General features: G+C 47.4%; 1 long non-coding RNA gene across 2 annotated transcripts in view; it reads left to right on the top strand.

The window, feature by feature from the left end:
• The window catches only part of LOC149121269 (uncharacterized), a 142,062-nt gene extending 128,853 nt beyond the window's left edge, over positions 1–13,209 (top strand). For both annotated transcript variants that reach the window (XR_016224350.1, XR_016224351.1), the window contains 2 exons: positions 7,151–7,225; positions 11,769–13,209. This is a non-coding gene — a long non-coding RNA (uncharacterized LOC149121269). The remainder of the gene's footprint in view (positions 1–7,150; positions 7,226–11,768) is intronic.
• The last annotated feature ends 3,011 nt before the right edge of the window (positions 13,210–16,220 follow it).

Below are 16,220 nucleotides of genomic sequence, written 5' to 3' on the forward strand. Positions count from 1 at the left end.
ATTGTTCTCTCCATTTTAGTTCTATCAGTTAGTATTAGCAGACACTAGTCTTGTTTATGTGTCCCTTTGACTCTTAATGCTATCATTATGATCAATTATGAACTGAAGCTGATCACTTTGACTAGTGAGATGGCATTGGTACATGCCACCTTGATGGGAATGAATTGGAATCACCTGGTATGTTTCTAGCTCTACCATTAGGGGTAAGTCAATTGTGCATGTGCCAAACTGTACATCTCCTCCCTCTCTTATTCCCACTCTTAGATTTAATGGGGATCATTTTCAGTTAAATTTCAACACTTCAGAATAATTGTGTGTTAATTAAGGAGTTCAACCAATGGTACTAAATAGAACAAAAAAATACTAAAAGGAATAAAGTAGTAAGTTGTTCCTCGACAATAAGGACAAGGGCTGATCAAGTCACTGTTTCTTATAGTGTCCATTTCACTTCAACAGGTTTCCTTTTAGATGCTCAGTTAGTTGTCACAGATCAGGGAGAACATATGATATTTATCCCTTTGGGACTGGCTTATTTCACTCAGCATGATGTTTGCCAGATTCCTCCATTTTGTTGCAAATGACCAGATTTCATTTTTTTTAACTGCTGTATAGTATCCTATAGAGTACATGTCCCATAATTTCTTTATCCGGTCTACTGTTGATGGGCATTTAGGTCGATTCCATGTCTTAGCTATTGTGAATTGAGCTGAAATAAACATTGAGGTGCAGACAGCTCTTTTATTTGCCAATTTAGTATCCTTTGGGTAAATTCCAAGGAGAGGATTGGCTGGATTGTATGGTAGGGTTATATTCAGGTTTCTGAGGAATCTCCACACTGGCTTCCATAGAGGCTTTACCAGTTTGCATTCCCACCAACAGTGGGTTAGTGTCCCTTTTTCCCCACTTATTCACCAGCATCTGTTTTTGGTAGATTTGTGTAAGTAAGCCGTTCTAACCTGGTCCTGGGATTAAAAAGCCAAGGCCTACTCCCCTGGGTCTGATGACACAGGGTGGGGCCGTGATCCTGCCCAGTCTGACCTCACCATCAAGATCCAGGATCCAGCCTGTGACCCACATGTTAACTACAGACAACTGCCCCAGCTCTTCGGTTTCCTTCCCTAATCCTGCAGAACTTCTTTCTATCCTCCCTGTAGATCTGATCTCAAGCATGTAATTGGAAACAATTATTTTCTGGCATTAAAACCATATCATGATTGCTTTAGTACCTTTCAGCATGGAACTGGGATGGAAGCCACTTCTTCTGAAAGGGTCATAAAACCAGTGTGTGTGTATAATTGAAGTGTAAAATCAGAGCACAGACGAGAAGAACAGAGGGACTTGTGGCCCTGTTCCTGTCACTCTCCAAAGTGAGCTTTGCCTTGAATTGATGTCAAGTGTTTCTGTTAGAACTTGACAGCTATACAGGTGATTTTATATCCCCCCCAATAAAACAGTTTAAACATATTTTAAAAAGCCTCGGTCGTCACCCTCTAAGAAAAGGGGCTGAGGGCCCCCTGAGGATTGGGGAAATCCCAGCAGCCCCTTGTTCTGCACTGGCCCCTAAGTGGTGTCAGGATGGGCCGGGTACCCACAGGGCTGCAAAGGTGGATCTGTGGCCTCTTCTGGTGTGAAAAGGAGCCCAGAGGTGCCTCCCTCTGTCCATCCTCACCTCATTGTCTCGAGGTGGAGGAGCTCAGGGACAACACCAGTGTCCCACCACAGCTGGTGAGGCTCCCTGTTGGCATCCATGTCGGGCAGGCAGGAAAGTGCCCTCTAGAGGGAGGTGTTGAGCGGCTCTGGTGGCTCTTCCAGAAACACCACCACCCGTGGCCACACTGAAGCCATTCACATGCCAGTCGTACCAGCACCCCCAGCCTTCCCTTCAGATGAAAGCAGCTCCTGGGGGCTCAGCCTGGGAGCCCTAGGAGGATGTGTCCCTGGGACCACCTCAGGGCGCATCCTTCACTCACCTGCGTGGATCCTGAATAGCCATTCCTCTCCACTCTCCAGGTCAGCCTCGACGGCAGCCTCTCCACCTCTGGGCTCCAGTTTGTTGGCTTCCCTGAGGTGTCACAAAGAATGTGAAGCAATGGAGTCCATGTGCCCTTACTTCCCTGACCCCCGTCTACCTGCTCCAAACTCACAATTCCTGATCTTCATCGAGGTCCTCCATGTCCTGAAGTCTTTGGGGATAGTTCGCATCCAGGGAACATGTGGACAGCTGGAAGGAGACAAGTATGTTTCCAAAACCAGGCATTAAGGAAAAGCCCTGTGCTGGGGCACATGGAGGCCAGAGTCAGACTTCCCTGGAGTCCTCCCTCCACTGACACTGGGACCCTGCCTGCCTGTCCCACCCCAGCGCCCTGTGTGGGCAGTCGGGTTGCTCAACACCGTTTCATAGTGCAGTCCGGGGGTGAGGAGTGAGGGCAAGGCTGATGAAGGGAGAGGGGAGGGCTGCAGAGAGACTGGATCAGCATCCACAGTGCAAGGACATCCACTGCCTGGATGCCACCAGGTCCTTCAGGATGCGAATCATCCACTGTGGTGAGGAGGGAATGTGGGAGAAGCAGGACCAGGGGCTTGTGAGCAAAAAAGCAAGAGAATCAGAAAAGAGATGAAAGAAGAAATCACTTACTCCCAGATCGCTGCTCCCGAGGGAATGTTCGGATGCAGCCACATAGCCTTCCATGTGCACCAGAGCAGGGGTGTTGAGGTTGCCAGAGAGAAGGAAAGGGGAGAGTCAGCCTTGAGGTGAGGACTCGGATCCCTGCTGCTGGTTGGATGATGTAGGCCAACCTTGGACCCCATGTCTGTATCCCTATCCCAGGCCTAGATGGCTTCACCTCTGTAATAAGTGAGAGGATCTCTGAACTTTGCCTTCTTCTTCCTGCCTCAGATTCCCATCACTGTGCCTAAGAAGTGTCACCTTGTTCCTCCATAGGTAGCCACTGGGTCGATGTGTGCAACTCATTGTTTTCCATCCCTCATGTTTCCCTTCCTCTGTTTTGTCTCATAACTCTTGTCCATTTCCTTTGTCCTTGTCATCTTCTACCAATCATATTATTGTCTAATATGGGAGCTCTGGAGGCCAAGATAAAGATATACTGCCACCTGGGGCTGGCATTGTGGTGCAGCAGGTTCAAGCGCCACCTGTGGGGACCCCTCCATGGGATCACTGGTTGGTGTCCCTGCTCCTCCACTTCTGATCCAGCTCCCTGCTAATGTGCCTCAGAAAGCAGTGTAAGATGGCTCGTGCTTGGGCCCTGCCAGCTGTTTGGGAGACTCTGATGGAGTTTTGGACTCCTGATTTGGCCTGGTCCAACCTGCTCATTGAGGTTCTATGGGGACTGAGCCAGTGGATGCAAGATTTCTCTCTGATTTTCCCTCTTTGTCTATAACTCTGCCTTTCAAGTAGTAAATAAATCTTTAAAAAACGTATTGCCATGCACAGCAATACATCTATAGATCACTTACATGGGGAACAAGTGTCATGGACGCTTTTTGGGCCTTGGAAAGGTAATGAGGACCAACCCCATATGTCTGGGGTAACCTCATGGAGTTTGGAAATATTTAATCATCACAAGAATCCCATGTTTCCTGATCCACTTGGAAAGATGACCCAAAGAGGAGAGGAAATTTAATTTGTTCAAATTCTGGTAGTCGGCCAAGGAGGCAACAGGGTGTCCACAGCAGGTGTATTCTTGGCCATATCAATAAATGGGACTTGCTAGGGTTTTCCTGAGCAGTGGGAGGACTGGGAAGTAGGACATTGGCAGGCCTGAGGACAGGGAACGTGCTAGGCATGACTGGAGGGGGAACAGGCTGTGTTTGAAGCAGTGCATCTGAGGGGAACAGTGATGCCCAGTCCTGCTGCCCAGAGGCCCTCCACTGAGCCCAGTGCATTCCAGCAGATGAGGTCAGCAGGACCACGTGTGTGTCCAGCCCAGGATCCCCTAACACACATCCTCTGGGCAGCCTGTACAGCTATGCAGTGTCTCCAGTAGCAGCTGGATAATGGCCTGTCACACAGTCTACTCCAAACACTAGACTTGGATGAGATGTGGAAGCCAAGATGAACCCAGAGTAATGCTTGGCCCTCACAACTCTAAGATGCTGGGGCCTCCCCAGTCAGCCCAGAGCAAGTATTCTTTAACTCAACTGACCCTGGGGGTGTGTGTGGGGGGGTGCTCTTCTTCCTTCTGCCCTGAGCTGAGGATGAAGCAAGGAGCCCTTACTGAGACACAATGGCAGCACCTTGCTCTTTGACCTGAAACCTTGTAAGAAAGAAATTTCTGTTCCTGATTAATTACAGAGTCTCAGGTATTACGTTGTGGCCAGAAATGGATGAAGACAATGGTCAGTGATAAACCCAGACATCTCTTGTGTTCAATTTGAAGGCAGTGCTGTCCTGTCACAATGCAGTGGATTTGATCTTTGCAATGGCAAAGCCGGGGTGGTCAGTATTAAAGAAAATGTAAAGTTTTAAATAGTAAAGCAAGAAATGATAGTTAAAAATTTCTATTGCTCCAATCCCATGGGCATAAAACCTCTTCCTACTCTATAATTAATATAAAAAAGAACAAATCAGACGTCTACATACAATGTCTTTTTTCCTCCTCTGTTCCTACGTCCTCTCAGGGGTCCAAAGCAGCAGATAACCCAAGCATTGCCCTAATTTGACCCTCTGGTCTTTGTGGGTGTTGCTCCTACCTGAAGAGGCTTCATCCTCACTGTTATAGTCAGAAACGCTCTGTAAGACCCAATCTTGAGAGACACAAACACAGACAGTAAGTGTTCACAGAGAGTCTCGCCCGTTCCTCCCCTGGATTGCTCAGCATGACCCTGCCCCTTCTCTGTGCTCTCAGCCTCTTCCTGGGCTCTGTGGACCTGACCTTCAGGCAGACATTGACCACAGCTTCAAGCCTTCCAGGGAGGGAGAGGAGCTGACGGCACCACCTCTCAATGTCTCACTTTCCCTAGTGCACTGAAATATGGTGCCTCCAGCCTGCATCTGAAACCCCCCACTTTTTTATATACATATTCCTGTAACCATGCAGCAATACCTCTGTGATTGTTTTTTTATAGAGAACTGATAGTGGCTTCAGAGGAACATAACTAGGGTAATACACACAAACTGCCAAACTTGTACACTCAGAACTGTAACACATGGGAACCCACAGAGATAAAGCCCACCCCCACGCACAAGCCAGTATCTTCCAGGGACCCCAGAAAATGATCATTACCCTTTATGAGGAAGTTAATTTCCCACCACCGCACTCCTAGTCCTCTGTCATAGCAGGAATTGGGCATCAGGTGGCCTTCCACACTAAAGCCCCAAGATAGTCCCATCTGTGCTGTCATCTGGACTATTCATACTACAGGGAGTAAGTGATTCCCGAATACATACCACTTGCTGTTCGTATTGAGATCACCTGTAATTAGAAAATGGCACCATGAGGGTCTGAACACTCTGTGTCCCTTTGCACCTGTCTTTAATGCCCTTGGTGACACTGGGAAACCCCGTGTGAAAGAGTGGTCCTATGGAGGGAACCCAAAGACGTGAGCAGAGCGATCACACTCAGGCCAGCAGGCATGAGCTCTTCATGGGGGATGTGTCTCTCCAGTCCACTGTGGTTGGAAGTCACAAAATTCCTTTCAAAAGAGGAGAAGTGCTGCAGAGAAAAGCTTGCTGTGGTCCAGTCCTGACAGTCATTTTGTCCCTGTGTCCCACGTCAGCTCTCTGTTGGTGTAAACTCTCCCTCTCAGTGGCACTCACTGTGCACAGGGTGTATCATGGACCCTATCCATGGTCAGATTTTTCTTCTCTTCATCTGGTTGAGAAAGGAAGAAGCCAAGGAAGGAACATTTCTGTTTTAGAGGAAAGCGGGTGCCCTTACCTCAGTGTACTCTGGAGTTTCTTTATCCTCCGTGTCACCAGGAAGCTCCTCCCATGCATCCTCCAGGGGCATATGGAAGCCTCTTCAGGTAGGAGCAACACCCACAAAGACCAGAGGGTCAAATTAGGGCAATGCTTGGGTTATCTGCTGCTTTGACTGGACATATGGTGACTGTCAGTACACTGGTGCATCAGGGAGCATTGGTGGACATGGGCATGGGGCGAGGTTAAGGCCAAGGAGAAGAACGTGAAAGACCTGAGAAGCGGAGCCTTAAGCTTTCTAGCTCAAGGCAGCTTCATTCATGGGAACTATTCGGGGTCAATACCACCACGGTTGCTGTATTTCAGTAAGAGTCCTGGGACGACTCCTGCATGTTTAGAAGCCAAATAAACTGCTACTGTCGTCTTGATGTTTCCCAAGGTCACTACTACTCAGGGGTCAATATCTATTTATTGTATTTGAATATGTCATCTCTCCTATGAGCTTCTGAACTTAATTAAAAGCACCCGTTATGGGGAGAAGGACTCAGTTGTAGGCAAAGCAACATGTTCATTTATTGCCAATCGCTAGTTGTCAACATGGGTAAATAAAGATTTTAAAATGCTAAAATTCTGCCATTTACAAATGAGCACCAGTTATCACGCGGTAACTTCTCTCCTGGCCTTCCTTTTTTATTACTATAATGGTACATCTTTGTGGAGTGTAGCATAAGAATTCATTACATGCAGACAGTGTGTGATGATCAAATCAAGTGGGTTTACTTTTCCAGTTTCCTCAATATGTTTTATATTCTTTTGATTAATATTAAATGCTTTCACCTCTTTGGAGTATAGTGTGATGTGTCAGATATGTAAAGACTGTGTATGGTACAGATGAGGGCTGTTAGCATTCCCCTTCCTTATTATGACAACTTTGGAGCCATTGAGCTCCTCTCTTCTATTTACTCCATTTATTCCTCCTGGATATTATGGGCTATTGTAAACTGCTGGTCTTCCTTTTCCACGTGATGTGTGCATACCCCTTGAGTCAACAGCCTCCCAGGCTCATGCAACCCAAAGCCAACGGCAGGATCATCTATCAAGGAAGTCAGCATGTGGTGGGCATGCTGCACAGGGGATTTGTGAAGGGTGACGAGCTCAAAAGAACCCTTCAGGGTGTGTGCTGCTGGGTTTGAGCAATGATTTCTAAGGCTCGTGTTGATGATCTATGAAATCCAATCAAGTGTCTCCCTTTTTCTTGTCTGTTTTGGCCAGGTGCTGAGGAAAGACTGGACCTGACAGAGGTGGACCTTTGCTGTCCACCATGGTGCCACACAGCTCTCAGAATCTGTGAGTTGATGAGGATTTCTGTCTGTGTGTTTCATGTTCATGATGCTGCCAAAGCCTGCAGTTTGGCGTACCTATTGCTACTTGGATCATGTGACCACAGAAATCAGCTTATAATTATGTACAGCTTTGGGATCTCTGTGGATCTGATAGTTCTTGGCACATAAGTACTGGAACTCCCTTGCATGGTGGTGCTGGTTATCCCATGGCTGGGAGTTCACTGCAGGCCAGTAGTCAGAAGGATCAGGCTGGGGACTTATTTGCCTCTCTCACTTGGGCCATCAAGGTCTTGGGCAATTTGTGTTTGCATCATGTCTGTGTAAGCTGTGGAAATGTAACTTACCCTTCCGGCATTAGGTGGGGGTGGGGTTGAATGGGTTCATTTACATAGAGTGCCGCCAGTGATCAGATTCTTCTCAACTTTTGAGAACTTGAGCTGTGCATCGGAATGCATTTTCTAGGGAAAACACACACACACACACACACACACACACACACACACTTTTAAAAAACATACACGATTAATCATAAAAACCTCACAACACTGATACACACAAACCCACACAATCTCTAAATGACCCAGCTCCTTCCAGGGCCTGCCTTAGATGCCTATGGCTATGCACTGGCCCATCTGTTTCTTTCACACACCCGAGATCCTCTTATCCACCAGGAAGCTGGAATCAGGTTGAATCACCAGGGGAGAGCAGGCAGAAAGCTCCCACTCTCTCCTCCCTTCAGTTTCCCTCAACAACCGAGGGATTCCAGGATACATACAGTTTTCGCTGGATCTCGAGTCCATCTGCAACCAGAGAGAGAGAGTCTCTGTAGGACCGCATTCTGTCTGCACAGGGCTCCTGCCGACTGTGGGAAACCTGATGGGACACAGTGCATGAGGCAGCCGCCCCCAGATAAAGCACAGAGCACACTTGTGTGCAAGACACGACCTTCCGCAGGTGATGGCACATGTCTGTTTGCTTGGCAAATACAAGATGCTCTTTTAAGAATGAAAAGTGCTACTGAGGAAATGCCCCGTACCACATAGCTTGTAAACGCTGCTGTCGTTTTTTTAAATTTATTTGACAGATAGAGTTAGACAGTGATAGAGAGAGACAGAGAGAAAGTTCTTCCTTCCCTTGATTCACCCCCAAAATGGCCGCTATGGCCGGCGCGCTGCACTGATCTGAAGCCAGGAGCCAGGTGCTTCTCCTGGTCTCCCATGTGGGTGCAGGGCCCAACCACTTGGGCCATCCTCCACTGTCTTCCCGGGCCACAGCAGAGAGCTGGACTGGAAGAGGAGCAACCATATGGGATACTGGTGCCACAGGCAGAGGATTAACCAAGTGAGCCACGGCACTGGCCCTGCTGCGGTCATTTTTGAAGACCATCCTGAGTCAGGTCTCACTTAATAATAGGCGAGCACTTAATTTATACCAACAGGAAAATTGTGGGAGTCATCTGCAATGTATGCAGCCAGATTTTCAATTTGAGAAAGAAAATTGATTGTAAACAAAGAAACAAAGGCACCCATACCTTGCCAAGCCTTCTCCTCTGCCCTGTGTTTGGTGTGTTCTTCCACCAGGTCGTCGGGGGCAGCTGGGAGGACACAGGGTAACTGTCAGTAAATTCGAGCTGTGGACGAGTTAGGCAGGGACACTTGCCTATGTGGACATGGGACTAGGACTTGTGGGTTGGTGAGCAGTGAACAACATGGACAGTTCTGTGCTGCACTCAGTGACAGAGCAAGAAAAAAAGCCAGCCCCACGCCCACAAGCAATTCAGAAAGGCCACCAGAAGCGGGCTCTGAACTGCTTGTGGACACTTGGGGCCATCCTCGTAGGTGGGTGAAAGAAGGCCAAGCAGAGGGGCGGGAAATAAATGAGGAACGGGGTCTTGATTTCTTGCCCAAAGCAACCAAGTCAATGTGAAATAGTTTGAGGTAGTCACGTGCTATAGTGCACTGACTCCTTTGCAAGGTCTCATCACTGCTCCTGCCCATTTTGTAGGCCATGGAAATCTCCAGTTTTTCTTGAAGTGTTCCAACATCACTTACCTCCATGGCTCAACATGAGCTGCTGCCTCATTGGCTGTCTGTTCTGTTGGGTATTTGTATTTTGATATTTTAAGATTTATTTTATTTCTTTGAAAGGCAGAGACAGGGAGAGAGTGGGGGTGGGGAGAGAGAATCTTCTATCTGCTGGCTCACCCTCCAGATGGCTGCAATGGCCACGGTTAGGCCAGGCTGAAGCCAGGAGCCTGGGTCACCTCTGGGTCTCATATGTAGACAGCAGGGGCCCAGGCACTTGGACCATCCCGCACTGTTCCCAGGAACAGTAGCAGGAGCAGGAACAGCAGCTGCTGGGACTCAAACTGGAGCTCCAGTAGGGACAGGCTTTCCTCATGCACCACCATGCCAGGCCCTCTGTTGGGTGTTTTAAGTTGCTATGGGGAAGCAGACATATTACTTATTATTTTAATCATTTGGAAGGGAACACTGCAGTGGCATGAATTATTTGACGATGCTGTGTATACCTTATTCCTGTGTGCTGCAACTGTTGTCATCATACCCACTGTAAATTCTGCAGTTATTAAGAAAGAAATCTACCTTCCCCTCTCCTTCCATCCCTGGCTTATCTGTACTTTCAGTTCCTTTTGGTTTGTTTCTTGTGGACATGCCACTTTAAGTGTTTGCCTTTAGTGCTTGCCTTTTTCAGTAAGCATTGTGTGTTACCATGTTCGTCCATGTTGTGGTATACATCAAACTTTGATTGTCTATATACTCCATTTTCATCATACGTTCATTTGTTGGTGGACACTGGGAAATACTCCAGTTCTGTGTCTCCACCTGCTGCCTGCTATGAGCGCTGGGGTGGAGAGATACCTGCTTGCCCTCTGCTTTCCACTTTTTGGTGATTTATACCACAGGTGGTATATGAGGTGAGAAACTACCTGATAGTCCTTAGGTACATGATAGGGATTCATGTCAAAAATGAAAGCAACTCAGTTAAAAGTGGTAAATTGACACGTGCACAGTGAAAGTATCCCGGTAGCCAGCATGCATAGGGAGCAGTGCTCAACACCGTCTGCTGTAAGGAACCATGAAGTGAGATGACAATGAGTCCAGGAACCATGAATCAGGATACTGTGATCCAGGCATCCCACTGCCACAGAGAAGGCCAACAAATGATCACACCCACAGCTGTGACAAGGGCTCACAGCGTTGTGCAGAGAAAGTGCAACTGTCCAATGGTGCTGTCAGTGAAGAGGATGTGGTAGAACCCTGTCTTCAGGGCACATGTGCCTGCTTGATGAAGAGGGAGAAAGGCACGGTTCATGCTAGAGAATTGCTGGACCTTGGAAACATGGTGCTGGGTGGGAGAAGCCGCACACCAAGGGTCACCTTTCCTGTGGTTCTGTTTATATGAGAAGCATGTCGCAAAGAAATTCAGAGACAAAGTACATTCATGATTGCCAGGGCCTGGGATTAAGTGAAGGGAAGAGATTGGTCAGTGATAAGTGGTTTCCTCTGGGGTGGTGGTGAAATGGTTTTTGAAATCTTGCAGGTGTCTGCACATCCATGCAAATATTTAATAAAACGACATCAGTGTTTGATTTAGCAGGTGATTTTTGGGATGAATCCTTTACACATCAGTAACATAACCAGAAAATGGTCCTGGAACCTGCATCTTAGTGTAGTGGGCAAAGCCTGTCTCCTGCAATGCCAGCATCCCATATGGGCTGGCACTGGTTCATGTACCAGATGCTCTACTTCAGCGCAGCTCCCTGCGAATGGCCTGGGAAAGCAGCGGAAAATGGCCCAAGTCCTTGGGCTCCTGACACCATGTGAGAGACCCAAAAGAAACTCTTGGTTCCTGGCTCTGGACCAGCTCAGCTCTGGCTGTTGTGGCCATTTGGGGAGTGAGCCATAAGATGGATGATTCTCTCTCTCTCTCTCTCTCTCTCTTTCTCTCTCTCTCTCTCTCTTTCTCTTTCAAATAAATAAATAAATCTTAAATAAAGGAAAGGGCCCACCTTCCAGGCTTAACTGACATCAGAAGAGCTTGAAGGTCATCAGCTCTGTCCTTACAACAAGAAGAAGTCTGAACCAAGTGGAAACCGAAGGCTCCACTTAGAACCCTCAGACAGTGGAAGTTCCCGGGCGAGCCGCCACCTGAAGTTTCTGCCTGCAGAGGGCAAAGCCGACAGGCACAGCCGACATTGTCTCACTGGAGAGGGGTCACGGAGCCAGTTGCTCACAGGAACGCATACATGGGAATGGCCTGCAGAGGCTGTGTGTGCACCTGCTTCCCAGTGAGCACCCGCAGGGTCCAGTCTCACGGGGCCACCACACTCTCACAGGCGTGTGCTCCACGAGTCCACCATTCTCATGCTGAAGGTCAGAGGAAGTCCACTGTGGGCTCAGGTTAGGGGGAAATTGCAACTGGAAATAGTCGGATGGGAAAGCTCCCAGTGTGAATTATTCTCCGGTAGACAAAAAACTGAGGTAGAACATAATATGACATAATGCTTCCCTTCTCACTGCCAACAGGGTGTTCATGCAACAGCAGTGAATGACAGTGGAGCAGCAAATACGCCCGTCCAGGAACAATCAAGGCAGACGCTCTCCAACTGTCTACAGCAGTCTTTACTGTGCATGTGCCTACAACAGAGCGTCAAAATCCTTGAGGCCAAAATTAATGGAGCAGAAAGACAGACCAGTTCACGGTTATCATTGAAGACTTCAACACCACGTCACAAGTTACTACCAGGCCCAGTAGGAGGGAACAAGTGAAGGCAGAGTGGCAGAGAACAACACCAGCGTGGGATCCGTCATGCTCCCCTGCCAGATATGTCATCATATCGTCATGTCGTCACAGCAGGACCTGGGAAGAGGACCTTCGCTGGCCACGAAGTCACTGGAGGTTGAGTCACTTAGGTTGAGTTCATACTGGAGTAGGGTGGGCCTGTTCTCATCTGACAAGTGTTCCTACAAGATGAGAAGAGAGGCCCGGGGTGGGAGAATGCCATGGGATGGTGAGAGAAGAAACGCAAGGGCTGCAGTACCCACCAGGAGACCCAGGGCTTCCAGGAGCCCGGCACAAGCTGGGAAGTGAAGGAAAAGGTTCTCTTATGACTTTCTGAGGGCGCCTGGCCATACTTGCACCCGGAGTTCTGACACCCAACCTGCAAACTCACGAGACAATGTTTCTCGTACTTCAAACCAACCAACCAACCTGGAACTTGCTTTGACACTCTAGGAATCTAATCTGGGCACCATCAGCCAACCAGGTTCTATTGCCATTTAGAGAAATTTCAGCAGCCAGAAACACATTCTTCTCTGGGTCAGATCAAGTTTCCACAGTAGACCAAAGAGTGACTCCTTTCACACACAGTACTTAAAATAATACGTGTTATACAAAATGCACTACTTAGTCATTATGGTATCGCACTAGAGTTCAAAAAGGAAAGATTGCTTGGAAAATCCCCCCAATAAATATGGAGGCTGTATAACATACTCTCCAAAACAAATGGGTCCAATGTAGAGTCTATGGAAAAGTTAAACTATTTGAACAAAAATAGTCTGTGGGTTGTATTGAAGCAGTGCTCAGGAGGAAAATGTTACCACTGAATGAAAGACGTTAGAAAATGAGGGTGATCTTCTCTGGCTCTCCTTCTGTCTCTGAGACTCTGGCTTTCAAATAAACAAATAAAAATCTTTACAAAAAGAAAAGAAATGAGGATGATTTACAATAATAAGGGATTCTTATGCTCTGGGAAACCAGAGGGCCAAAGGGCAACACAATGCATATTACACATATAAAAGAAACCAATGTGATAAAAAAAAATAGGAACTCAATAGGAAAAACCCAAAAGTCAAAAATCAGATCTTTGAAAAGATCAGTAAGATTGTGATACCTCTCCCTCTCCAAGCACAAATAAAAGAAGAAACATTGTATTGTCACATCCTTGCCACTGATTGCAAGTACAATAAAAAGAAAATAAGGAATTACTTTGCCTACTGTGTGCCCACAGATTAGACAGATTCCGTGAAACAGACCGATTACTCCAGAGTCAGAAATTACCCACACTAAGCAAGGGGAGATGGACCCTCTGAAGAGCCTTTATAATTAGGAAAGACACGAATGTATGAGTTTGCAAGAAAGTAAGGTGCTAGGCTCAGATGGATTCATTGGTCAATCGCATCCCATTCTTACCAAGAAAACGTCATGCCACATAATCGTAGGTACTTACCCAGTTAACGTTAAGAATAATGTCCTCACAGAACCTGCCACAGGAATGCTCCAGGTGGCTTCTTCCTGCTTGCTGAAATCAGAAGCCACTAAGAAGTCCTCTAGTACTGGGAGGACCGTCAAAGATGGGATGTTGCTCAGTGATGACAATCATTCAACAATCAGCCTACAAAAAGATTTAAAAGAATTCCTAGATCTGTCGCCAAGTCACAGGGACCTGCAGACTCAGTGGCTGCAACTCTAGGAAATTCTGAACAGCACGAGTATAAATGCAGTAAAATGACCAGTCCTGGGTCGTGTTCTGGGGTCTTTCGGGGGTTCTGGGAGACACGGGTAGAGATGAACGGGTGATGCTCAGGTCATGTTTAGGGCAGTGAAACCACTGTGTATTGGTGGTGAGTGACCTGAGGCATCTGGGGAACTCAGAGAACTCTACCACCAGAGTCAGTCTTGGTGCCAACTTCAGAGCTGAGTAATAACAACCTGTCACTGTTGGTTCAGTTTCTATAACATATGTATCCTACCAGTGGAAGTGTCAATAGAAAAAGGGAAACTGGGAATTCAATATGAGAACTTTCTGAACTCTATATTCAATTTGCATGCTCATCTCCAACTATTACTATTAATGTAGAATCTGGTGACACTGTCTCAGGAAGAGGTCTGCTTCAGCCCCTGTTGCACCATCAGGTAAATGTCTGAACATTAGCCTGAGAGGTTGCCATTGGCAGTGAACCCAAGGTTAAGTTGTTAATACAGCTTTCCCCTGTACTGGGCACCCTGCTGATTGATTTGACCATTTTACTGTGCGTACATGGAATAAAAGATAGCATAGGCTTTTTAAAGCTTTGTCATCACCATGAGACCTTGAATAAAGTAGAATCTTGACTTTTGAATGAGCTTGATGATAAATTTACACTGTACCTTCGTCGACTCCTTCACAGGGTGCATCCTGTTCTTTGGCAAGACACGGATTTTTCTGACTTTCTCGATAGGACGGACGGTAGATCTTCTTGACTTCCGAGTTGCTTTTCTTCTTAAACTCTGGAGACAAGACCCTGGAACAGTATGACAGTACAGACAGCTGTTGACATCCCACTGGCAGGAGACCACAGGGAAGTGTGTGCTCATTTGGTTGAAGTTCTAACTTTGGTGCCAGTTTTCACCTTGAGTATTACAGAGCCACCTCCAGAATCAGAGTTGGATACTAGGCAGATGTGCAGTGTGGTGAACACTTCTACTCGACAGTCTGATAGTGCGGGTGAATACCTCACTTGAGATGAGACTGTGGACAGGCATCAGAAGACAGTGGCTGAGAGCAGAGGGGCTGGTACCAGAAGGTCTGTGTTCAGCTCCTGGAGGGAAGCTGCATGTACCTGGGAAAGTTGCGCAGGCACCACCCCACCCCCACCCCCGCAGTGTCTCAGGTCCCTATTATGAGATAGAGAAATAATGCTATCTCCATGTGTTGTGTTGTCAAGCTCAGGTGATTAAAAATACGTGAAGCTTTACCAAGCTGATGCTGCATAATTGTCTGAAATTGTTCACTCTCCGAATGTCAGAGAACGAGTGTGTCACTCGGTAGTGGTTGCATACAGGGAGGGTTCTTGGATGACCCCTGAGGCAGACAGGGTGGGAGTTCCTCTTCCCCTGTCCATGGATAGGAAGCTTTCCACGTGGAGAATCTCTGATTTCCCACGCAGCCCACAGCACAGCCCCAAGCTATGGGCAGCTCAGCTGTTCCATGTAATATATAATTAAGCAAATGTAAATTTAGGGATTGTCAGTGACTTGTCCAGAGTCCCCACATTGACAGGTGATGGATCTGGGGCAGGATCACTGTGTTTTCCTGGGAGACAGAAGGCTCTGAACACCTGGAATGTCCACTTCCTGCCCTAGAACCCTGGGCCAGGAGCTCCTCTCACTCTTTCTCAAGTTCTCCAGGACCAGGCTTTCCTTGGGAACAGGATGTTCTGGGAAAAGTCCCAGAGACAAGAGAAACCACAGCCCACTGGTGGGGGTCATGAGCATGAAGGTGCACACTCAGAGCTGGTACAGCCTCTGCCCCTCTCAGACAAGTATTGGAGGCTGCTGAGCTACTTTCTAAGAAACACAGGTCTACTTAAGGCTTCTGTGGTGTTAAAAACACCTGACTTTCATCAACACTGAGCCCTAGGAACTCCTCACCCCTCCAGAGACCCTGCATGGACAGGAGGTACAACTCTCTCTCTTGTCAGAGAGGCACCTGTCATCAAGCCTGCCCCCTCCAAATCCAGTATTCTGCCTGAGGACCACCAGGCATGCTGCTTCCCTCTCCCTTTAAATGTCCCCATCACTGACTCAAAAGCACTGTCCCTCTGTCCCACTTCCTTGAGAGCCCCAAACAGCAGGGTGCATGTGTTCATCCAACCCGTGGAAACTCCACCCTGAGATCCCAGTTTCTTTCCATTGTAAAAACAAAAATCTCTGTATTCAGACTGTTCTTACAGACTTGGTCTCAGATGGCAACCTGTATATTCAGAAGAGATTGGCTTGAAAGTTCTCTTTTGTAAGATGCCTGTGTTGTGTCTGGTCTCAATTTCTCCGGACCAGATGAATGTAGTATGGGTTTCTTCAGTCTTTTCTCTGGAGAGGTGTGAGCAAACCTGGCATTAGAAATAAGGTATTTTCTAAATTTAAGATGTATTTATACAAATGCTGTTGAGTTTTGTGTGTTTTTATACCCTGCAAAAATGCTCAGGGTGAACAGCCAT

This window comes from Oryctolagus cuniculus, chromosome 17, assembly GCF_051225735.1.
Source record: "Oryctolagus cuniculus isolate XC-2025 breed Fujian yellow rabbit chromosome 17, ASM5122573v1, whole genome shotgun sequence".
NCBI classification, from domain to species: Eukaryota; Metazoa; Chordata; class Mammalia; order Lagomorpha; family Leporidae; genus Oryctolagus; species Oryctolagus cuniculus.